At 48.0% G+C, this 23,774-nt stretch overlaps 1 long non-coding RNA gene across 1 annotated transcript in view; it reads left to right on the forward strand.

Annotated features, from left to right (window-relative positions):
- The first annotated feature begins 1,427 nt into the window (after nucleotides 1-1,427).
- LOC122945717 overlaps nucleotides 1,428-23,774 on the forward strand; it is a 36,037-nt gene continuing 13,690 nt past the window's right edge. Inside the window, exon 1 of the long non-coding RNA XR_006391140.1 lies at nucleotides 1,428-1,546. This is a non-coding gene — a long non-coding RNA (uncharacterized LOC122945717). The remainder of the gene's footprint in view (nucleotides 1,547-23,774) is intronic.

Here is a 23,774-nt window from a genome sequence, read left to right on the forward strand (position 1 = left end):
AGGTTTTGGAATCAACAAAATGACAACAGTGCCCAAATGTATGCACCTGCCTAATTTTGTTTAAACAATTATAGCACATTTTCTGTAAATCCAATAAACTTCATTTCACTTCTCAAATATCACTGTTTGTGTCTCCTATATGATATATTTAACTGACATTTTTTTATCGTAACAACCAACGATTTATACAAGAAAATCATGTCCATTAACAAGGTTGCCAAAACTTTCGCATCCCACTGTATGTGGATGAGAGCCACTGGGGGATGTGTTTTATCAAAATATGGATGGTACAAGTTGGTTGTCCTGCTTATAAGAGTTGACAGGAGAGAAAGAGAGAGATAACAGAGCAGAGAGCAGACAGGCTCAAGGATTCTCTTAGGACTTAAGTGATTGCCCAGTTTGCACAACACTTTGGTCTACTGGTAATGGGCTGATCGAGGGGCCCTGCTTCCTGTACCCCTTGCATACTTACATAGGTCATGCGTATGAAAAACATATGTTCATCATGTCCTACCAAGGAATTTGCCGTTCCTGCGACATTACCCAAAAATTACCCACATTAGCCAATACAAGCCTGCAAGTCTTTCTCTTCAAATCCCAACTGCCATAAACACAGTTTTACTCCAGGTTTCCATAAAAACACAGTAATTTTTCTTTACTGCTTAAAGGGGCTGGCACAGTGGAGGTCACTGTTATTAAATGGGTGGGCACTGTGGAGGTCACTGTTATTAAAGGGGCTGGCATTATGAAGGTCCCTGTTAAAGGGGCGGTCACTGTGAAAGTCACTGTTAAAGGGTGTGGTCACTGTGAAAGTCACTGTTAAAGGGGCAGTCATTGTTAAAGTCACTGTTAAAGGGGTGGCCCCTGTTAAAGGGGCGGTCTCTATGAAAGTCACTTTTAAAGGGCGGGCACTGTGGAAGTCACTGTTAAAGGGGTGGTTAATGCCAAAGGGGCAGTCACTGTTAAAGGAGTCGGCACTGTGGAGGTCACTGTTAAAGGAGTCGGCACTGTGGAGGTCAATGTTAAAGGGGCGGGTACAGTAGAGGTCACTGTTATGGGGAAACTGTCTGTCTATCTTTTACGACACACGGAAACATAAAATGAAATAGATGAAATATACCCGTGCGAAGCCGGGTCCTTCTGCTAGTGCTTTATAATTTAGTTTCCCACTCTTGATCTAGGGGAATCTGAGGAAACCATTAATGCATGAAATTGAAATCAGCTTTTGTAGCTGGGGGGGGGGCAGCCATTACCCCTGCAGCATCACTTTGCATCTATCATTTTGTTTCAGATATATTTACTGGAAAGTGAATGATTGTTTATGCTGGTTTATTGTTACTATGAGAGTAAACTTTCTTCTTTCTACTCCTCTTAGGATGTAAACCCTGGAAAATCCAATTTCCTGTTTTATGTCCTGGAGACCTCACCGCGGCTCAGCATGTTAGGCATGTATTTGTTTGATTATACAGAGACTTTTTTACCGTTCATCCACTCTACATGTCCTCTGCAGGAGGAGGATGAAGAAGACATTATAACAAAATTCATAGTAAGTTTTCACTGATTTGTAACATGTTTTTAAATCTATTTTTACCTAATTTACTTTACTCAGTCTTTGGTCCGAAGTTTAGGAAAACTTTGATTTGCAGCAAAGCCGAATTTCCTTTTACTTCGTTGTAATGAATCAGGTTTTCCTAAAATTGAGGCTACATGTGTTAAAAAGTGAAAGTGAGAAGCCTGGGAATGCAAGATCACCCATAATGCCGTGCAGTCAGCCAATCCACAGGTAGCCATCCCCCATGATGTCAGAGCCATATAAAAGCCTCATTCCCCGCGGTAACTGCCATTCTCCTGTGAGCTCAGCATAGCGAGACGTGGCAAGCGCTTATGCGCTAGGGACAGTGTTGCTTCAATAATCCAGCTGCCATGTTTGATCCATCCCCCATGTTCTGCCACCTTGTCTTAACCCTAATAATTTTAAGCGGAAAATACCAATAGTTTCATAGTATGGAGGGATCCCAGACCTTATAGAGGGATCCACGTGGGATTATAGCAATCCCTGTTGTGGATCCCTCAATTTTATTGCTTTGAGGAAAGTTTTCTGGCCTCAATACTGTGTACCATCTCTGGTACCATCACACAGGAGGACAGAGGCTGCTTCAAACACGCCGGAGCACACCAATCATCATGGCATCTGAAGGGTTAAAAGTCTGCAAACGGCGGTAATTCCATTAGTGCCGGGTGTCTTCTCTTTAAAGGGAACCTGTCACCAGTTTTATGGTGTCCTAACTAAGGGCTTTTTCACACTTGCGTTCTTTTCTTCCGGCATAGAGTTCCATCGTCGGGGCTCTATGCCGGAAGAATCCTGATCAGTTTTATCCTAATGCATTCTGAATGGAGAGAAATCCATTCAGGATGCATCAGGATGTCTTCAGTTCCGGAACGGAACGTTTTTTGGCCGGAGAAAATACCGCAGCATGCTGCGCTTTTTGCTCCGGCCAAAAATCCGGAACACTTGCCGCATCGACGGATCCGGAATAATAGCCCATTGAAATGTATTGTTCCGGATCCGTCCTAACATCTTCAGTTTTTAAGACGCAACGACGGATCCGGAAGTTGCGCCTGCGCCAGGAAGTAGGAAGGGCTTGGCTGGTGCAAACTTCCACAGACAACCCGCGCGGGAGAGGACAGGTCGTGTCTTCAGCTCCTGGAGGTGAGTATTCAGTGTGTGTTTTGTCTTTTAATACATTAACTACACACATCTACTATGTCCTAGACATAGTAGATGCATGTAGGAGGCAGCAAATGAATGTTGGGGGTAGTAGTCCCCTGGGGAATGCTGCCCCCAGCACCCACCATGCAGTCACCCCAGCTTCAGTCCCAAGTGCTTTTTCTTTGGGACTGCAGCTGGCTGGGGTGACTGCATGGTGGATGTTGGGGGTAGTAGTCCCCTGGCTAAGGTGGTACTGTTGTTTAATATTAATGTGTTAACTTTCATCTTTTTGTTCTCATTTTTCTTAGGTTTTATTTTTGGGGAGATAGACCTGATTTAGAAATAAAAAAAAAAATGTCCAGTAAGTATCATTTTTGAGGGATTTTTTTCAATAATTCAAAATCAATTGTTTAATTATTTTTAATTGTTTCAATAGGCTATTCAAGTGAGTCCGGGAACTCTCCTCCAAGGCGACGAGTTCGCTTGGATACGGTATGTCATGTTTGAAAGTTTTATTTTATTATCCCATCCATGTCCAAAATATTAATATTTTTTTTTCTTTTACAGCAATCGTCAGCGGAGGAGAGGTATTCCGACCCTGCTCCGACAACGGGAGAGGAGGAAGTCGGGGGTGGACACCATGAATCGGTAATAAAAATAAAATAAAAAATGTATTATGTTTATTCTTAATTCAGAAAATTTTTGGTTAAGTTTGATATTCTTTTATTTTAGTCTAATCCTACTGTTGCCTCAAGAGGTCGTCAGCAACCACCCACAAGGCGCCGGGGACGTGTGAGTATATCTCAGTATTGAATCTTGTTATATCATATGTGTAAATTATTAAATTATTTTTTAAAATTAATACCTTATTTTCTCATTTTTTTAGGGTTCAAGGGCCTCTGCCAGAACGGATGAGGAGGAATTATCTGGTTTCTATAGCGACAATGAACTCCTCATCCATCTGGTGGAGGAACGCATCCCACTCTGGGACCATACCGACCGCCGCCATGCAGACCATCACCTGACCCGGAGTCTGTGGATGGAGATTTGCGGAAAAATGCTGACTGATTGGGACGACCTCAGTGAAGGCAAACAGGAAGATTGCAGTAAGTATCCTTAATTTTTTTTAATTGATTAGTTATCTGTCATGTCCAAACTGCGGCCCTCCAGCTGTTGCAAAACTACTACTCCAAGCATGCCCTATCTAGGCATGTTGGGAGTAGTAGTTTTGCAACAGCTGTAGGGCTGCAGTTTGGTAATGCCAGTAATTGGAGAGTAACGTTTATTTTTATATTTTTCAGAGACGGCAGTCATGGTGCGATGGCGCTCAATAAGGGACCGCTATAAGAAAGACTATAATGAGGAGGTCAATCACCCGAGTGGGTCTGGCGGAACCCGCCGGCAGCCGTACCGCTATGCGGCTGCCCTAGGGTTCCTACGTAGAACCCTAGAGCTGCGAAGGTAAGTAAAAAAAAAAATCCCTAAAAAAAAAATGGTAAAATGTTGAAATCAATTTTAAAAACATGCTAATTTTTCTTTCTTTTTTACAGAACAACTAGCAGTACTCGGGCGCCAGAACCTCCTTGTGAAAGTCATCATGAGGCGGTCCCTGCTGAGCTGCCACCCGCGGATCCCTCTCCACCTCGTCCAGCACCTGGTCAGGACCCAAATCGTCCTCTACTGGTGCCCTCTGGTGACGCAACAATGGCCGTTATGGCGCCACTTTTTTGAGGCGTTGATGCGTCGCCAGAGGGCCGGTAGAAGCCGCCAAGCTGATTATGAAGACCTCACAAGGCTCTTGTATGAGACCTTGTGTGGTTACAGCAATAGGATTGTAGCCATGGAGGCCGAGCTGAGAAGTCTGCGGGAGTGTGTGGCGCAGTTTTCTCAGCCGGGCCCGCTACAAACCTATTGGCCGTCAGTTAATCAGCTGGTGGCGGACTTCACGCCCGACCAGGTGTTGGAGTTCAGACGTACGGTGGAGGATGCGGTGTGGGATTTGAGACACCGCACAACTTCTGTCCCCCAACCACCAACCTATCCCCCCTCCCATTCCTATCCCCCACCACAACCTCCTCACCCCTTCCAACCTCCTCACCCCTTCCAACCTCCTCACCCCTTCCAACCTCCGCAAACTCCAACCCGTCCACCTCAACCACCTCCCCATTCTACAACCCCCGAGCCTTTTCACCACTGTTCTCTCTCTCCTCCTAACTATTTCCATCAATCAACTTTCACCACTCCTCCTTCGCTGGCTCGGACAACTCCTTCACCCAATCCCCCATCCCGGTTGCATACTCCCGCTATCTCTCCTCCCACATCACACATTTCAGTGTCCACCAGAACATACGAAGGTGGAGAGGGATCAAGCCGTGCACGGCTTTCCACCCCCCAACCTCCTCCTCCAAATCCTCAATACCAGGATTTGTAATTTTTGTTGTTTTAAATTTTATATTAATATTGTTTTATTTATATATATATATATATATATTTTTTTTTTTTTATAAAATTCAGTAAAATTCTGTTCAAAGTTTTTATGTGTCCTTGTGTTTTTTTTACTTATGTAAAAATAAAGGCCTGACATGCTCTCCCACCGCTTGTGGAGCGACACTGGAACTGTCGCTCTACAGGCGGTGGGAGAGGGTGTAGTGGATAAAGGCCTGACATGCTCTCACACCGCTTGTGAAGCGACACTGGAACTGTCGCTCTACAGGCGGTGGGAGAGGGTGTAGTGGATAAAGGCCTGACATGCTCTCACACCGCTTGTGAAGCGACACTGGAACTGTCGCTCTACAGGCGGTGGGAGAGGGTGTAGTGGATAAAGGCCTGACATGCTCTCACACCGCTTGGGGAGCCAGCCAATGATAGTGGCTACTCATGCGGTGATAAGATTTTTAGTAAAAATAATATAAATTATTTAAAAAGAAACACCATACTACTATATTTGAAAAAGTTATTAAACTTTATTAATGAATATTTTTTTAGAAAAAAAACAGCAACAGTACAAAATTTGAATTTTAAACATTCTGGTCCTGCCACTGTAAACGTCCAGGATCTGAGCTGAAGTAGGCAGCAAATGAATCTCGCATGGCAGACACCGCCACAGTACCACGTGGTCCAAAAGTTTCAATACTAGACATTTCGCTGTCCTCGATTATTCGCTCAATTGCGGGTTCTTTAGTCCGTATGAAATTGTGAAGAACTACCCCACACTTTACTACTTCGTCTACTATTTCAATCTTCAATTGAATCGGTTTAGCAAAAACTCTCCATTTAGAGACAAGGATCCCAAAGGTGCACTCGACCATTCTTCGTGCCCTTGTTAAGCGATAACTGAAAATGCGTTTTGTGGCATCCAATCCACGGCTGGAGTAGGGTTTAATCAGGTTTCCAGACATTTGGAAAGCTTCATCCCCCCACCAAGACTTATGGCAGTGGTGGACTGTCGGTTCCAGGCATAGGTTCAGGAGGTGAAAAGTCAAAATCGCCGATTGTACACGCTCCGTCCCATGAAAGAGTTTTTGAAAATCATTGGTGCGGCCATATGCACCAATTTCAACTGCCACAAACCGGTACTCAGCATCAGCGATGGCCATTAAAACAATTGAAAAATACTTTTTATAATTAAAAAATTCTGATCCGGTACCTGGTGGCTTTATAATACGGATATGTTTTCCGTCCACTGCGCCGACACAATGCGGAAATTGACAGACCTCATAAAAATGTTTTTCAATTTGAAGCCATCTCTGCTGATTGGGAGTAGGTATGAACTCCTCATGCAGTTCCTCCCATAAAACTTGACATGTTTCTTTTACAATAGTTGAAATCGTTGAAATCCCAAGCCGGAAATGGTAGTGTAGCGACGTAAAACTGTCACCTGTAGCCAGAAAGCTGAAGAAAAAATAAAGAAAATAATAGATTAATAATTTGAAATACTTAAAAATTTTAGATTATGGATTCGTCTAATTTGATATGGCCTGAATCACAATAATTATCATAAATATCGTTATGAGTAAAATGTTACTATACTTGAAAGCATCAATATATATTTACTGCCTGTAATATTTATATTAAATACATGCAGATTAGTATAGCTGCTATAAAAATCTTCCCAAAAAATTGTTAATGAAATATAAATACTAGACAACACATAAATAATTAAAATTAATTATATATATATATATCTCATTATCTTGCCGGATGGAGTCGTTCTGTAGGTGACACACTCCTGTGGAAATACGTATCCATTCTGGCCAGTCTTGGTGATACTCGGTCTAGGAGCTCATCAAAGCTAGCCATGTTCATGCGAAAAAAATTATTACATTTTTCCGGATAATGGCGCAATTCCGGGTAAAGGACTTCAAATGCTCCTTCGGTAATCCGTGCTGACGAAATTGGATGAACCCAATACCGACGAAGACGACGCCGACGTCTATCTCGCTGTTGTTTCCTCCATCTTGAAACCAAGATCAGGGCTTTGAAAGCAAACTCTTGTTCAGGCATCATCCTGGCGACAATCCTAAGCAGAATCTGAGCTAGTCCCTTAAAGGTTTACTTTTTATAGACCAAAATATTTGCATATTTTATTAGTTGTACAACAGTGATAAGATTAGTTTCTGATTAATTTTTAGTGATAGGATTAGTTTCTGATAAGAAATTATTTTGCATACCGGATCCGCTCTAAAATACACAATGGATCCGCTGTTTCAACGGATCCGTACGACGGATCCGGCTACATACCGGATCCGTGCGACGGATCCGGACAAAAAACGCAAGCGTTGCATTCAGGATTTCCGGATCCGTATCTCCCGAAAAAAGCCGGAAAGACGCATCCGGAATGAAAAAAAATGATGCGTTCTCACGCGTTTTTCCGGATCCGGCGTGTAATTCCGGCAAATGGACTACACGACAGATCCGGCCAACGCAAGTGTGAAAGAGCCCTAAGGGCAACATAATTAAGTGACTGATTCTCTTAGCACAATGCTGGGTCACTTTCTTTAATTGACCCAGTCAATCTGCCAATATCTTGTATTGAAAAGCTCCAGCTGATAATGATTAGTCATGAATATTCATGAGCTCCTGACTCTCCCCACCCACCTGCTGCTGAATGACAGTTTGTTTCCATATGAATCAGCAGCAGGTATGCAGGGGAGTGGCTATAGCTCTGAATTAAATATACGCTAGACTCAATGACATCACGCTGGACTCGAATCAACTCATTAGCATGTGGTATCTTTGTGTGTATATTATGAGGTAACCATCTGTCACACCAGTAAGTGAATACATCTAAGGTACTTTTTAGTAGTTAATGATTATATATAATTAGTTAGATTATAAATCAAATATCCACATGACTGGTTCCCTTTAACCATTAGGATACCGGAGGTTTTTTGTTTTTGCATTTTAATTTTTCTTCCCTATCTTCCTTCCTTCCCATTATTGCCGATCGCGATAATTAGGGTACATTTACACTTGTGTTAAACTTTTCCAGTATAGAGTTCCGTCCTAGGGGCTCAATACCAGAAAAAAATTGATCAGTCAAAACGGATCCGTTTGCACTATCATGAAAAAAACAAACAAAAAAAAAACAAAACGTTGTTTTCATGGTAATGCAAACTGATCCGTTCTGAACGGATCTAAGCGTTTGCATTATAGTTGCGGATCCGTGTGTGCAGACCCCAGACGGATCCACTCCGAACGCAAGTGTGAAAGTAGCCTTAAGCTTTTTTCTGTACCCTAAAGATTTTAAGACTCTCAGACAACCCTTTAAAGGGACTCTGTCACCACTTTCTAACCCCCACTTTTTTAACTATCGTTTTATTCATGGTGCCCTTCTGATTACAGTTGTCATCTTATATGTTAGATCTGCGGTGCCGTTTAGGTAAAAAATCGATTTATATCACCTGTCAATCAGCTAGATAAGGTGCCCAGGGCGTTCCTCTCCTCTTGAATCTGCCGCCTGCCGCCGCCGCCGTTGGTGCCCAGCTCCTCCCCCGGTCTCGTCAGCGCTGCCTCAAACAACACAGATCCGCCTCCGGCTCTCCCTCAATGCCCCCTCCTTTTTTTCGGAAATCTCGCCCGTGCGTACGCATCCTTTCGGCATCATCGCTCTAAGTTCGCGTTATGCGCATGCGCGAGAAAAGGATGCGTACGCACGGGCGCAGGCCTGTGCGCACACGCGAGATTTCCGAAAAAAAGGAGGGGGCATTGAGGGAGAGCCGGAGGCGGATCTGTGTTGTTTGAGGCAGCGCTGACGAGACCGGGGGAGGAGCTGGGCACCAACGGCGGCGGCGGCAGGCGGCAGATTCAAGAGGAGAGGAACGCCCTGGGCACCTTATCTAGCTGATTGACAGGTGATATAAATCGATTTTTTACCTAAACGGCACCGCAGATCTAACATATAAGATGACAACTGTAATCAGAAGGGCACCATGAATAAAACGATAGTTAAAAAAGTGGGGGTTAGAAAGTGGTGACAGAGTCCCTTTAAGGGATCATTAGAGGTTCCATTGATTGAATCCAATCCAATCATACATACCACAGTTCATCGATATTTTTAAATAATCAAGAGGGAAACCCTTTTAAGTTGTTGTCCACTTTTTGGCAACCATTTCTCACATGACCTTAGCAATTATTTACAAGGAGGACATCCAGCTAGTCATCATTTGTGGTAGAAATAAACTTTACACACGATTAGAGTTGAGCGAACACCTGGATGTTCGGGTTCGAGAAGTTCGGCCGAACTTCCCGGAAATGTTCGGGTTCGGGATCCGAACTCGACCCGAACTTCGCCCCGAACCCCATTGAAGTCAATGGGGACCCTAACTTTTCGGCACTAAAAAGGCTGTGAAATAGCCCAGGAAAGGGCTAGAGGGCTGCAAAAGGCAGCAAAATTTAGGTAAATCCCCTGCAAACAAATATGGATAGGGAAATGAATAAAAATAAAAATAAAATAAATTAAAATTAACCAATATCAGTTGGAGAGAGGTCTCATGGCAGAGAATCAGGCCTCATGTCACCCACCACTGGAACAGACCACTGTCAGATATTTAGGCCCCGGCACCCAGACAGAGGAGAGAGGTCCCATAGCAGAGAATCAGGCTTCATGTCATAGCAGAGAATCAGGCTTCATGTCATAGCAGAGAATCAGGCTTCATGTCATAGCAGAGAATCAGGCTTCACGTCACCCACCACTGGAACAGGCCATTGTCAGATATTTAGGCCCCGGCACCCAGACAGAGGAGAGAGGTCCCATAGCAGAGATTCAGGCTTGGGCGTGTCTGGTGTCTGCAGCTGAGGTGGAAGGGTTGGACCCTGTTTGCAGTAGCAGGGGTTGCAAGGTGGGAGCGGCTGAAAAGCTGCACAAGCTGGTGCCGAAAGAGAGAGGAGGGGGGGCGTGGCTGCATTGGGTGTATCCCCGCCCACCGCCGCTGCCTCCACCGGAATGCTGGATAAGTGTTTGGCGGGGGTGCAGGTGCGGCGGTGTGACTATTTTGTCGCCACCCCTCCTGCCTTGGATGGGGGTGTGGTCCTTGCTTCCTCTGCCCCCGTTGGCCCCCGTGTGCCTGTGTCTCCCGCCGCCCCTTCTGCCTGTGTTAGTGCATCGGCGGTGGAGGGGGGCGGGGCCAGGGCGGGGTCCATACTTCCGTCGCCATGTGCGAGGTGACGGGTGTCCTGTGGCTTCCTTCTCTGCCCCTGCCTCTTCTGCTGCTCATATGCTCATTGCTCCTTCCCCTGCTGGTGTCATTGTACCAGCGGTGGGAGGGGGCGGGGCCTGGGCGGTGGGGGGAGTCTGCGGACATGCCCCTGGGAGTGCCTGGGGGCGTGTCCATGGGCGCGTGTCCATGGGCAGGGATGAGAGGGGCGGGGCTCCTGCGGCAGTGGCTTTGTGCTGGGCTGACATGGCTGGGAGCAGTGGTGCCGCAGAGCACCTGCTCCAGCCGGGTCCCCTGGGGAAAGGGAGCCCCAGTGTTATGGATAAAGGCAAGAAAGAGGGACGTTGTGAGAACATTAAAACAAATAAAGTTGCAAAGACTGTACATAGGGTATACAGGGGGTGGACGTCGCCGCGTCCTCTCTGTCCTCCTCAGAAGAGGGGGGGGATGGGGAGGATAGTGGCAGAGGTCGCAGTCCCGTGAAAACGCCTATGAAGCCGAGGATGTGGTGGTAGGGACCACTAAGGCTGAGGTGTATAAAAGGAAAAATGTTAATGTCGTTGGCCCAGTTGTGTGTTTGGGGGTAGGCGAAGGTTCAGGGGTCGTTCGGGGTCCTTGTGGGGGGGTGGATGCAGGGGTTGGTCCTGCTGCTGAAAAAGTGGCAGGCCCCCCTGCGTGCCCCCCTCAGGGGGATCCGGTGCGACACTTGTGACAGGTAGGGTTATGCCAGTGTGGCTGCGGCTGTAGGGGGGGGGGCTGACTTCTTTGGCTTCCTCGCTCTCAGGTTCTGGTAATGGTGACTTGCAGCGGCGACTGCTGGAGGCCCTCAAAAAGGGGGAGAGCTCCTTTTCCGTAGAGGGGAAGAAGGTGGAATGTTCATTCTGGTTCAACAGACATGGCGTTCGGACCTTCCGAGAACAGAACCCACCTGGTCTTCACCCACAACCGGCCCTGGAGCCAGACGGAATGTGGTCTGTCTCAAGTGGAGTAGCGACGAAGCTTGCCCTACTAGAAAGAGGGTAGTGGAGCTCCTGCTTGGGATGGGTTTCAGGGCAACTGACATCTTTGCCTTGATCCATCCTTTTGGCTCCAAGGAGTTTGACATCAGCTTTGTCCGGCCGGAGGGGCTTGAGCTCTTCTGGTCTGGGTATGAGCTGGTGAAGAACATGCCGGACTGGCGTGGTTTCGTGGCAAAAGTGATAACCCGCCAGAGTGAGGTCAAGAGAGTGACTGTGCTGACCCGTAACGAGTCGCTCTCTTGTATTGACATCATGACCTGGCTGGGAAGGTACAGAGAGGTCCAGGGAATACCAGCTAAAAACCTGGACGAGTTTGGCATTTGGTCGGGTGCCTGGATGTTTAATATCAAGCTTAAGCGTCTGGGTAGTACAGTTTCTCACATTCCATCATCTGCCTTTATCGGCCGAGACAGGATCTTGGTTTTCTACAGGGGGCAGCCTAAGCTCTGTCACAAGTACGGCAGCCCCACACACTTCAGCGCCAGCTGCCAAGTGCAGAAGTGCGCATTGTGTGGGGGGACAGGTCATCTTGCTGCATCTTGTGAGGAGATTAGATGCAACCTGTGTGGGGAGCTCGGGCACCCCTTCAGTCGCTGTCCTCTCTGAGGCCAATGCGGCCCGAACTCATGCAGGAGCGGGTCGGGAGGTCCCTTCGGCTGAGGCGGGTACTGGCAAAGGCAGTGGAGTTAAGGGGTCAGTGAGGAACCGGAACAACCCGTCCCGGCAGAGGCGGAGAGAGAGAGGCGTCAGGCGGCGAGGGAGGGGGAGGATCCCCGTCCTGGGGTGATGCCCGCTCCTTCCCAAACGACTGCCCCTCCTGAATCAGAGACCCTAGGGGGCAGCGAGCTGGAGGAGGAGATTGAGAGACTGGATCGGGCCGAAGAGACTCTGTCCTCGCACTATGAAAGTTCTGCATAGGGTAGTGGGGCAGAGTCCCAAAGTAGACAAACGGCGTACAAAAAAAAAAAAAATCTAGCCCGACCAAAATTTCCAGGGAAGGTGTAACCGGCTCCCCTCTGGAGCTCTCCAACCAGTACCTCATCTTGGATGAGACCTCTGCCTCCTCTGCTGAGGAGGGGGTTGAAGGTGAGGGGCCGGGGGCGAAGGGCCTTCAGGGGGCCCCGCGCCCCCCTCTGGTGGGGATGCAAGGTCCTCAGGAGGGGTGGCAAAACCGGGCCCTGAGACTGAGAAAGCCAGGAGTGGTGCGCAGAGGGAGGTGGTGGTGGCAGAGATGGATACCACTATCTCCCTCAAGAGAGGTCGTGCTGCTCTAGAAGGCAGCCCCGGGAGGGGGGAGAAGGATGGGAAGAAGGCAGTCTAATTTAACTACTCTTTATGGCGGTACCCGCTCTGCTGACTCTGGCGACCATTAATGTCGCCAGCATTAAGTCGGATGCGGCTCGTTTCACAGCCTTCGATCTTCTGAGCCGTGTTGAAGCTGACATTGTTTTTGCAAGAGACCAGGCTGCCAGATTTGGCAGCGATTTATAAAGCCAAGAGGGGGTGGAGACCAGGGCCCTCCTACTGGTCTCTTGCGGCTGAGCCGTATAGCGGAGTGGCGGTCCTTTTTACCGCACCGGTAGAATGCCGATGAGTAATTGAATTAGAAATGGGGAGGTGTTTGATCTTGGATGTCCTTATGAAGGGACAGGAACTGTACCTGATTAATATCTACGGGCCCCAATCCAGGTGGGACAGGAAATGTCTCTTTATGAGGATTTAAGCCTTTCCTTTTTACAAGCCGGCAGGTGGTTTTTGGTGGGGACTTTAATACTGTCACAAGGCCCCAAGACAGGGGAGGCACCAGAAACCGGCTGACTTATGATAGTATTTTTCTGAATAGAGTAGCTAGTGAGGCTCGTCTGGAGGATGTCCACATTAGGCATACCCCAGGCCACGGGGTTTTCACTTTCTATAGAGGTAGTCAGATCAGGTCTAGAATAGGTTTTATTTGAAGGAGGAGGCTACCTTTTCGCCCTCAAGGGTTGTGGAGGTGGAATTCTCCGATCACTGTTTTCTCTGAATATTTCAGAATCCCCCCAAATGGGAAGAGGTTATTGGAAGCTGAATTCGGGTGTCTTGGAGGAAGCAGAGGTGAGACAATCCTTTGAGGACTTCCTTCAGAGTCGGGTACCTTTACTGGATCTCTGTGATACTAAGTCAGAGTGGTGGGAGATTGTCACGGCTGAGGATGGGGAAAATCCTCAGCCGTGCGATGCCAGCTGATGTCCGGTTGCTGCTCGTCCAGGGCAATAGAATTAGGGAGCTGGTCACCTCCTATAGCGTCCCTAATCTGACCCTAACTCCTATCTACATGGGCCGACCTTAAAGGTAGGAGGACCCATGCGACGGAACCTAAGAGCCCTGACTTACCCTCCGTCCGGTCCCTAGCTAGGAGTCGGGGTAAGACGGCCTGTTCCTACTGGACACGGAGGAACAGGGGTCTCACGGGCCGAGTAGCAAGGAAAGGGGGAACATCAACAGTCTTATGGATATGGCAGGTGAACTAACTAGTTCCACCTACCTGCCATAGCCTTGCTGACTGGATCCCTGTGGACACAGGAATCCAGATCCATAAGCTGCACAGAAACCAAAGAGATAAGACATCAACCATACATCAGGGAAAGGAATCTTATGACCGGAAGGGTGGCCCTTACAAGAAGGATGGAATCCACAGGAGGCTGCTTCAGCCAAGCATGACTGAAAGCAACCTACTGAGCAGTGCTCCAGACACAGGCTTTATAGGGCTAAATGGCCACACCTACCGGACAGAGACACACCCAGTGACATCACACACACTGGGAAGAGGGTTAACCCTTCCAGCACCACAGGAAAGGAAAACACCAAACATACAGGGGAAGTGACCAAACTAAGATCACCCTGTGGCTGTTGCCGCTGACAACGACATGGGTGGCAGCCGTCCCGGGAGACAGCCTGAAGGCCGAGACACTGCCACCACATGTACATGATACCAAACGTTGCCATGGGCAGCCACAGTGAAAGGACGATGTCCGTGCGCACCAAACAAACTACAGTGCACACCAGACATACAAAACACAGTGCATCCACACACGCACACAACTCTCCGGGAACCGCACACAAAGCTGTTGTCCGAGGCAACCGCACTGAGGCCAACTACATTATGCCTCAGCTGCGGTTGACACAACAACCACAACCGCGGGCAACTGTATGCGGCTCCCAAGGAGTCACGGCCATAACCGTGGCCGTGACAGAGATATTCAAATATCGGGCTGCAAAGTTCTTCCGCCGGCTCTCGAGACTCAGGTCCCTGGACAGGTACCGCCTGTATCAGGGTCTGAGGAGGAAACTCGAGCATCTGGTCTCGACTGGTGGTAGCCGCGAGGATATCTCCAGGGTGAAATCTTTGCTCAAGAGGTGCCAGTATGATAGGCACACATCTTTAGTTTTTGAGAGGGATTTCGGGAGGTACCGCTCGCCCGACCCCTACAGAAATTGTAAGATGTCAGTGAAGAGTATGTTAATAACAGGACTGGTCGATAGTACAGGATCTCTGAGCAGGTCCAGATCAGGGATCCTGGAAGTAGTCAGATCCTTTTACTCATGCCTCTTGGGGAGGAGGGATCTGGATTGGGACAGGATGTCGGCTTTCCTGGCTGGGGTCATCTGAGTCAGGAGCTCACCTGGGGGCCCTGAGTCAGGAGCTCACCTCTCTTTCGACAGTTTGGTAGAAGAGATCAGAAAGGAGGAAGTTATCCTGGCGGTGGAAGGGTTAGCTCTGAAGAAGTCGCCAGGCCCGGATGGCTTAACATCCGAGTTTTATAAGGCCTTTAAGGACTCTTTATGTCCCCCTCTTGACTGAGGTATGAGGGGAGTTTTTATCCTTGGGCACTCTACCCCGGTCAATGAGGAGGTCAGCTCTGATCCTTCTATCAAAGGGTAAAGATCCGAGCCGTATTGAGAACTGGCGTCCCATAGCACTTAATATGGACAGAAAGATTCTGGCCAAGATACTTTTTAATAGGCTGGTAAAATTTGCACCCCAACTCCTTTTGGTGGCTCAGCATTGCTCAGTTCCAGGCCGCAGCACTTTTAGTGCTGTACTCTGTGTCCGAGAGGCAGTGGAGCAGAGTAGAGCAGGCTACTGGAGGGGGTACATGCTGTCCTTAGATCAAGCAAAGGCGTTTGATCGGGTGAACCATGAGTAGCTCTGGTCGGTCCTTCTGAAGTATGGCCTGCCGGGGGGGGAAGGGGGGTTTGTCGATTGGTTAAAGATCTTGTATGCAGGGGCAGAGAGTTTCCCGCTTGTGAACGGTTGGTCTGGCTGCTCTTTTGAGGTTGGGTCTGGTGTCCGCCAGGGTTGTCCTTTGAACCCGCTTTTATACGTGTTCGCGATTGATCCCTTTCTTAAGCGGATCGATCGTGGTCCATTGGCGGGAGTCGGGATGGATCGGGCGGCGCCGGAAGCCACTCTGAGGGTAGTAGCGTACGCTGACTATGTCACCATTTTCGTATCCTCGAGAGGGGAGGCGGAGTACGTGATGTCTGAAGTGGATCGCTACTCGGAGGCATCCGGGTCCATGATCAATCGAGATAAGTGTGAGAGTCTCTGGCTGGGAGGGGGTGATCCAGTTTTTGATCTCCCGGACACCCTCCCAGGGCCCAAGTCGTCAGCCAAAGTCCTAGGCATCCATTTTGGCCATGGGGATTATCCCACTCAAAATTGGGATGACAGGCTTAAGATCGCCGCTCAGAAGGTCGACCAGTGGAAGCGTTGGTCTTTGACCCTCAGGGAAAGGGTAAACCTGATCAAGGCCTACTTACTCCCTTTGCTTATCTATTTGGGTAGCGTGTGTATCTTGCCAGAGCCTCTCTGGACTCGGATTTATAGTCTGTTCTTCCAGCTCTTATGGGGGAATAGACTGAACCTGATCAAGAGAGAAGTGACTTACCGCACAAGGAGACTAGGGGGGTTATCTATGGTCAACCCCGTGGTGTTTCTTGTAAACACCTTTATTAAAGCGAATCTGGATGGAGAGGGCTTTTCCGTGGGTAGTCTCCTGCCAGGGGTGGTTTCAGCCTTTCTTCCAGGAATGGGAGACAGGAGGGCAAGTGAAGGACTTACGTACGCCTCACGGATATCTTCCGACTTACGTCACCCCGATTCTGAAGGCGATCCGCCGGTGGGGTTTGGAGGTGAGGGAGATCAGGACTCTGTCAAGGAGGTCCCTTGACGAGAGGGTCTTGTTGTCCCACCTTCAGAAGCCCCTGGCCCTCAGGGATTGCCCAAGCCAGGATCTAGACAAGGGGTTACAGTTGCTAAATTCTGCAAGGATCCCCTTGAAGTTTTGGGACTTGGCTTGGCTCTGCTTTCATGGGAGGCTGTATGTGAGGGACAACTTGAAGTACAGGAACTCTGATGAAAGGGGTTGTCCCCGGGAGGAGTGTGGCTCCATACTGGAAAGTACGGATCACTTCCTGCTTCAGTGTCCCTTTAATACAGGAGGTATACCAACGGGTGGGAGCTTCCATTGGCTGGCCTAGGCTAGCCAGCCTCTCCTACGCGGAGTGGGCTTATGGAGTGCTCAGAGACATTTGTAGAAGGAACCTGTGCACATGTTTTTTTAGTCAGTATAGTGGTTAGGTTCTACACGTGGAATGCACGGTGCTTAGTTTCAGCGCAGCAGAAAGTCCTCCCAGTGGACGAGGTATGTAGAAACATTCTGGGTGACCTTGTGAAGGTGCGTTCTTTGGAGTATGAGAGACTGGGTACCAGTAGGGCCTCTCTCCTCTGGAGAGGCTTTGCTTTTAGCGTACCCTAGCCTAGTCATACGTTTCCTGGTGGTGGGCTGATGCTTTCACCGTAGATTTTTGTTTTGTGGGATGTTGAGCTTTGAAGAAAGGCTTACAGAGACCGAGCTTGGGCCTTCGGGTAGTTCTGTATATTAGAATATTTTGCAGTGTGTGTTAAATAGTTATGTTGTTTATTAGGATAGAATGAGTTGGGGCTAGTTAGGTTGGGTGGGTGAGGGAAGGTTTTTTTTATTTGTGCTTTTATGTGTGTTTTGAAGTGGGGAGGCCTGCATCTAGCCCTGGACTATGCGGACATGGGGCGAGAGGCTAGATGTTGGTCGTGGAGGTAGGGCTGGCCTCGGACTATGCGGACACGAAAGACGTGAGGCGGAGGTCAGCCTTGGGTGATGGGTGAAGGGTGATGGAGTAGGTAGTGGGGGTTAGGGCTAGATTAGGGAGGTAAAAAGGTTTGTTTTGCTTTATGTTATATTAGTAAAAAGGTAATATAAATATAATAAAAAAATAAAATAAAAATTAGGTGATGGGGGAAAAAAAAAAAAAAAAGTAGTCAAGTTTTTCTTTTTGGGTTTTACAGCTGAACCGGCTAAGGAAGTTTCATTTCTTTTTTTTAGCATTTGTATATAGTTTGTATATAGTTTTTATAGAGTATTGGCATGAATGTGAGTATGAGTGAGGCTGGGCCAGCTGAGAAGCTGTTCTGTTTTGTTTTCTTGTCTGTAAAGTTTTGTATTTTTCTTATTAAAAAAAAAAGAGTTCCCATAGCAGAGAATCAGGCTTCACATCACCCACCATTGGAACAGGCCATTGTCAGATATTTAGGCCCCGGCACCCAGACACAGGAGAGGTTCATTCAACTTTGGGTTGCCCCGCAATATAATGGTAAAATGAAAATAAAAAAGAGAGGATTGAATGAGGAAATGCCCTGGAGTACAATAATATATGGTTAAGGGGAGGTAGTTATAAATGTCTAATCTGCACAAGGGATGGACAGGTCCTGTGGGATCTATGCCTGGTTCATTTTTATGAACGTCAGCTTGTCCACATTGGCTGTAGACAGGCGGCTGCGTTTGTCTGTAATGACGCCCCCTGCCGTGCTGAATACACGTTCAGACAAAACGATGGCCGCCAGGCAGGCCAGCACCTCCAAGGCATAAAAGGCTAGCTCTGGCCACGTGGACAATTTGGAGACCCAGAAGTTGAATGGGGCCGAACCATCAGTCAGTACGTGGAGGGGTGTGCACATGTACTGTTCCACCATGTTAGTGAAATGTTGCCTCCTGCTAACATGTTCCGTATCAGGTGGTGGTGCAGTTAGCTGTGGCGTGTTGACAAAACTTTTCCACATCTAACCCTGCCCTCAGAGGAGCTGGCCGTGACACAGCTGCGTTGGCGACCTCTTGCTCCTCCTTTGCCTTCGCCTTGGGCTTCCACTTGTTCCCCTGTGACATTTGGGAATGCTCTCAGTAGCGCGTCTACCAATGTGCGCTTGTACTCGCGCATCTTCCTATCACGCTCCAGTACAGGAAGTAAGGTGGGCACATTGTCTTTGTACCGTGGATCCAGCAGGGTGGCAACCCAGTAGTCCGCACACGTTAAAATGTGGGCAACTCTGCTGTTGTTGCGCAGGCACTGCAGCATGTAGTTGCTCATGTGTGCCAGGCTGCCCAGAGGTTAGGACAAGCTGTCCTCTGTGGGAGGCGTATCGTCATCGTCCTGCGTTTCCCCCCAGTCATGCACCAGTGATGGGCCCGAGCTGAGTTGGGTGCCACCCCGCTGTGAACATTCCTCCTCCTCCTCCTGACATAGAAGTGGTATTGTAACGCTGATAACGGCGTCATCGCCACTGGCCATGTTGGTGGAGTACTCGAAACAGCGCCACAGGGCACACAGGTCTCGCATGGAGGCCCAGTCATTGGTGGTGAAGTGGTGCTGTTCCGCAGTGCGACTGATCCGTGCGTGCTGCAGCTGAAACTCTACTATGGCCTGCTGCTGCTCGCACAGTCTGTCCAGCATGTGCAAGGTGGAGTTCCACCTGGTGGGCACGTCGCATACGAGGCGGTGAGCGGGAAGGCGAGCAGCGGCAGGATGTGAACGCCGGAAGCGCGAACAGACAGCCCGCACTTTATGCAGCAGCTCTGACATGTTGGGGAAGTTGTGAATGAACTTCTGCGGCGGAAGGATGTGCGCCAAACAGCTCTCCGCCTGGGGCCCAGCCGCCACTACATTTACCCAGTGTGCAGTTAGGGAGATATAGCGTCCCTGGCCGTGCTTACTGGTACACGTATCTGTGGTTAGGTGGACCTTGCCACAGATGGCGTTGCGCAGTGAACACTTGATTTTATCGGATACTTGGTTGTGCAGGGAAGGCACGGCTCTCTTGGAGAAGTAGTGGCTGCTGGGAACAACATACTGTGGGACAGCAAGCGACATGAGCTGTTTGAAGCAGTCTGTGTCCACCAGCCTGAATGACAGCATTTCATAGGCTAGTAGTTTAGAAATGCTGGCATTCAGGGCCAGGGATCGAGGGTGGCTAGGTGGGAATTTACGCTTTCTCTCAAATGTTTGTGAGATGGAGAGCTTAACGCTGCCGTGCGACATGGTTGAGATGCTTGGTGACGGAGGTGGTGCTGTTGGTGGTACATCCCCTGTTTGCTGGGCGGCAGGTGCCAACGTTCCTCCAGAGGCGGAGGAAGAGGCCGAGGCGGCAGCAGCAGAAGAGGTAGCAGGGGGAGCCTGAGTGAGTTCCTTGTTTTTAAGGTGTTTACTCCACTGCAGTTCATGCTTTGCATGCAGGTGCCTGGTCATGCAGGTTGTGCTAAGGTTTAGAACATTAATGCCTCGCTTCAGGCTCTCATGGCACAGCGTGCAAACCACTCGGGTCTTGTCGTCAGCACATTGTTTGAAGAAGTGCCATGCCAGGGAACTCCTTGAAGCTGCCTTTGGGGTGCTCGGTCCCAGATGGCGGCGGTCAGTAGCAGGCGGAGTCTCTTGGCGGCGGGTGTTCTGCTTTTGCCCACTGCTCCCTCTTTTGCTACGCTGTTGGCTCGGTCTCACCACTGCCTCTTCCTCCGAACTGTGAAAGTCAGTGGCACGACCTTCATTCCATGTGGGGTCTAGGACCTCATCGTCCCCTGCATCATCTTCCACCCAGTCTTGATCCCTGACCTCCTGTTCAGTCTGCACACTGCAGAAAGACGCAGCAGTTGGCACCTGTGTTTTGTCATCAGAGACGTGCTGAGGTGGTATTCCCATGTCCTCATCATCAGGAAACATAAGTGGTTGTGCGTCAGTGCATTCTATGTCTTCCACCCCTGGGGAAGGGCTAGGTGGATGCCCTTGGGAAACCCTGCCAGCAGAGTCTTCAAACAGCATAAGAGACTGCTGCATAACTTGAGGCTCAGACAGTTTCTCTGGTATGCATGGGGGTGATGTGACAGACTGATGGGCTTGGTTTTCAGGCACCATCTGTGCGCTTTCTGCAGAAGACTGGGTGGGAGATAATGTGAACGTGCTGGATCCACTGTCGGCCACCCAATTGACTAATGCCTGTACCTGCTCAGGCCTTACCATCCTTAGAACGGCATTGGGCCCCACCAAATATTGCTGTAAATTCTGGCGGCTACTGGGACCTGAGGTAGTTGGTACACTAGGACGTGTGGCTGTGGCAGAACGGCCACATCCTCTCCCAGCACCAAAGCGTCCAGTAACACCACTACGACCATGTCCGTGGCCCTTACTAGATGTTTTCCTTATTGTTACCGTTCACCACAATAAGAAAAATATTATTTGGCCCAATGTATTGAATTCAAATTCAGGCCTTTTTTTACAGACACCTAACACTATCTGGCTATGTATTTAGGTACCGTATTACACTAATAAAGGCACAGCAGTAACGACAGATTTAGATGAATGTAAATTTGAGGCCTATTATTTAGGCGCTGGGTGAAAGGTATACGTTTACAGACAGAATTAGACTTGAAAATGCACAGTAGCGTGTGTGTGAAGTTATTGAGAATGACCCTATCTGCACCTTGAATCTTATATACCCTTTTAGGGATAGATTTAAAGTAGGTCTGATACAGCAGAAACCACTAAATTAGGAAATTGCTAAATTGGGAATTGTATTTCAACCCAGAACAAAAACTGTGCTTTGACGGACACTAAATAACTTGACCAGCCACAGCAATAACCACAGATTTAGATGAATGTAAATTTGAGGCCTAGTATTTAGGCGCTGGGTGAAAGTTATACGTTTACAGACAGAATTAGACTTGGAAATGCACAGCAGCGTGTGTGTGAAGTTATTGAGAATGACCCTATCTGCACCTTGAATCTTATATACCCTTTTAATGAATAGATTTAAAGTAGCCCTGATACAGCAGAAACCACTAATTTAGGAAATTGCTAAGTTGGGAATTGTATTTCAACCCTGAACAAAAATATATCCTTTTCCAGACAGCAGACAGTATTACAATTGGCTGGCCACAGCTGAAACACCAGATTTAGGGTACTGCTATTTTGGCAATTGTATTTCACCCTTCAATAAAATAGCAAGCACAGCCAAGCCCCTGATGTAGGATATAGCCAAAAAATAACCACACTATTGATGGTTAAATGCACTTGGTGACAGCTTGTGCTGGCGCACCACAAGACACAAAATGGCCGCCGATCACCCCAGAAAAAAGTGAATGAAAAACACTCTGGGCAGCCTAAAAACAGTGAGCTATTGAATAGCAGCAGTTCAATGATCCACAGCTGTAGATCGATCACTGAATGAAGTCTTTTGGAGGAGTTAATCACTGCCTAATCTCACCCTAACGTCGCAGCTGCAACCTCTCCCTACACTGATCAGAGCAGAGTGACGTGCGGCGCTACGTGACTCCAGCTTAAATAGAGGCTGGGTCACATGCTGCACTGGCCATTCACAGCCATGCCAATAGTAGGCATGGCTGTGACGGCCTTTTGGGGCAAGTAGTATGACGCTTGTTGATTGGCTGCTTTGCAGCCTTTCAAAAAGCGCCAAGAAAGCGACGAACACCGAACCCGGACTTTTACTAAAATGTTCGGGTTCGCGTCCGTGTCACGGACACCCCAAAATTCGGTACGAACCCGAACTATACAGTTCGAGTTCGCTTGTCCCTAGCCACGTCCTCTCCCAGCACCAGAGGGTCCACTAACACCACCACGACCATGTCCGCGTCCCTTACTAGATGTTTTCCTCATTGTTATCGTTCACCACAATAAGAAAAAAATTATTTGGCCCAATGTATTGAATTTTAAATTCAGGCCTTTTTTTTTTTTTTTTTTACAGACACCTAACACTATCTGGCTATCTATTTAGGTAACGTATTAAACTAATACAGGCACAGCAGTAACGACAGATTTAGCTGAATATAAATTGTAGGCCCTGAATGACAGGTATACGTTTACGGACAGAATTAGACTTGGAAATGCACGGCAGCGTGTGAAGTTATTGAGAATGACCCTATCAGCACCTTCAATCTAATATACCCTTTTATGGATAGATTTAAAGTTGTCCTGATACAGCAGAAACCACTGATTTAGGGAATTGCAAAAGTTGGGAATTGTATTTCAACCCAGAACAAAAACTGTGCTTTGACAGACCCTAAATAACTTGACCAGCCACAGCAATAACCACAGATTTAGCTGAATATAAATTGTAGGCCTATTATTTAGGCGCTGGGTGACAGGTATACGTTTACGGACAGAATTTGACTTGGAAATGCACAGTAGAGTGTGAAGTTATTGATGATGACCCTATCCGCACTGTCAATCTAATATACCTTTTTTGGATAGATTTAAAGTTGGCCTGATACAATTCCCCAAATCAGTGGTTTCTGCTGTATTTCAACCCAGAACAAAAATATATCCTTTGCCAGACAGCAGACAGTATTACAATTGGCTGGCCACAGCTGAAACACCAGATTTAGGGTACTGCTATTTTGACAATTGTATTTCACCCCTCAATAAAATAGCAAGCACAGCCAAGCACTTGATGTAGGATATAGCAAAAAAAAAAAAAAAAAACACACACACTATTGATGGTTAAATGTATTTGGTGGCAGCTTGTGCTGGCGCACCACAAGACACAAAATGGCCGCCGATCACCCCAGAAAAAAAGTGACAGAAAAACGCTCTGGGCAGCCTAAAAACAGTTAGCAATTAAATAGCAGCAGTTGAATGATCCACAGCTGTAGATCGATCACTTCATTAAGTGTTTTTGCTGAGTAAATCCCTGCCCTGCCTAATCTCGCCCTAACAGCAGCAGCTGCATCCTCTCCCTACACTGATCAGAGTAGAGTAATGTGCGGCGCTACGTGACTCCAGCTTAAATAGAGGCTGGGTCACATGCTGCACTGGCCAATCCCTGCCATGCCAATAGTAGGCATGGCTGTGATGGCCTCTTGGGGCAAGTAGTATAACGCTTGTTGATTGGCTGCTTTGCAGCCTTTCAAAAAGCGCCAAGAAAGCGCCGAACACCGAACCCGGACTTTTACCAAAATGTTCGGGTTCGGGTCCGTGTCACGGACACTCCAAAATTCGGTACGAACCCGAACTATACAGTTCGGGTTCGCT

Source organism: Bufo gargarizans, chromosome 8, assembly GCF_014858855.1.
Source record: "Bufo gargarizans isolate SCDJY-AF-19 chromosome 8, ASM1485885v1, whole genome shotgun sequence".
Taxonomy (NCBI): Eukaryota; Metazoa; Chordata; class Amphibia; order Anura; family Bufonidae; genus Bufo; species Bufo gargarizans.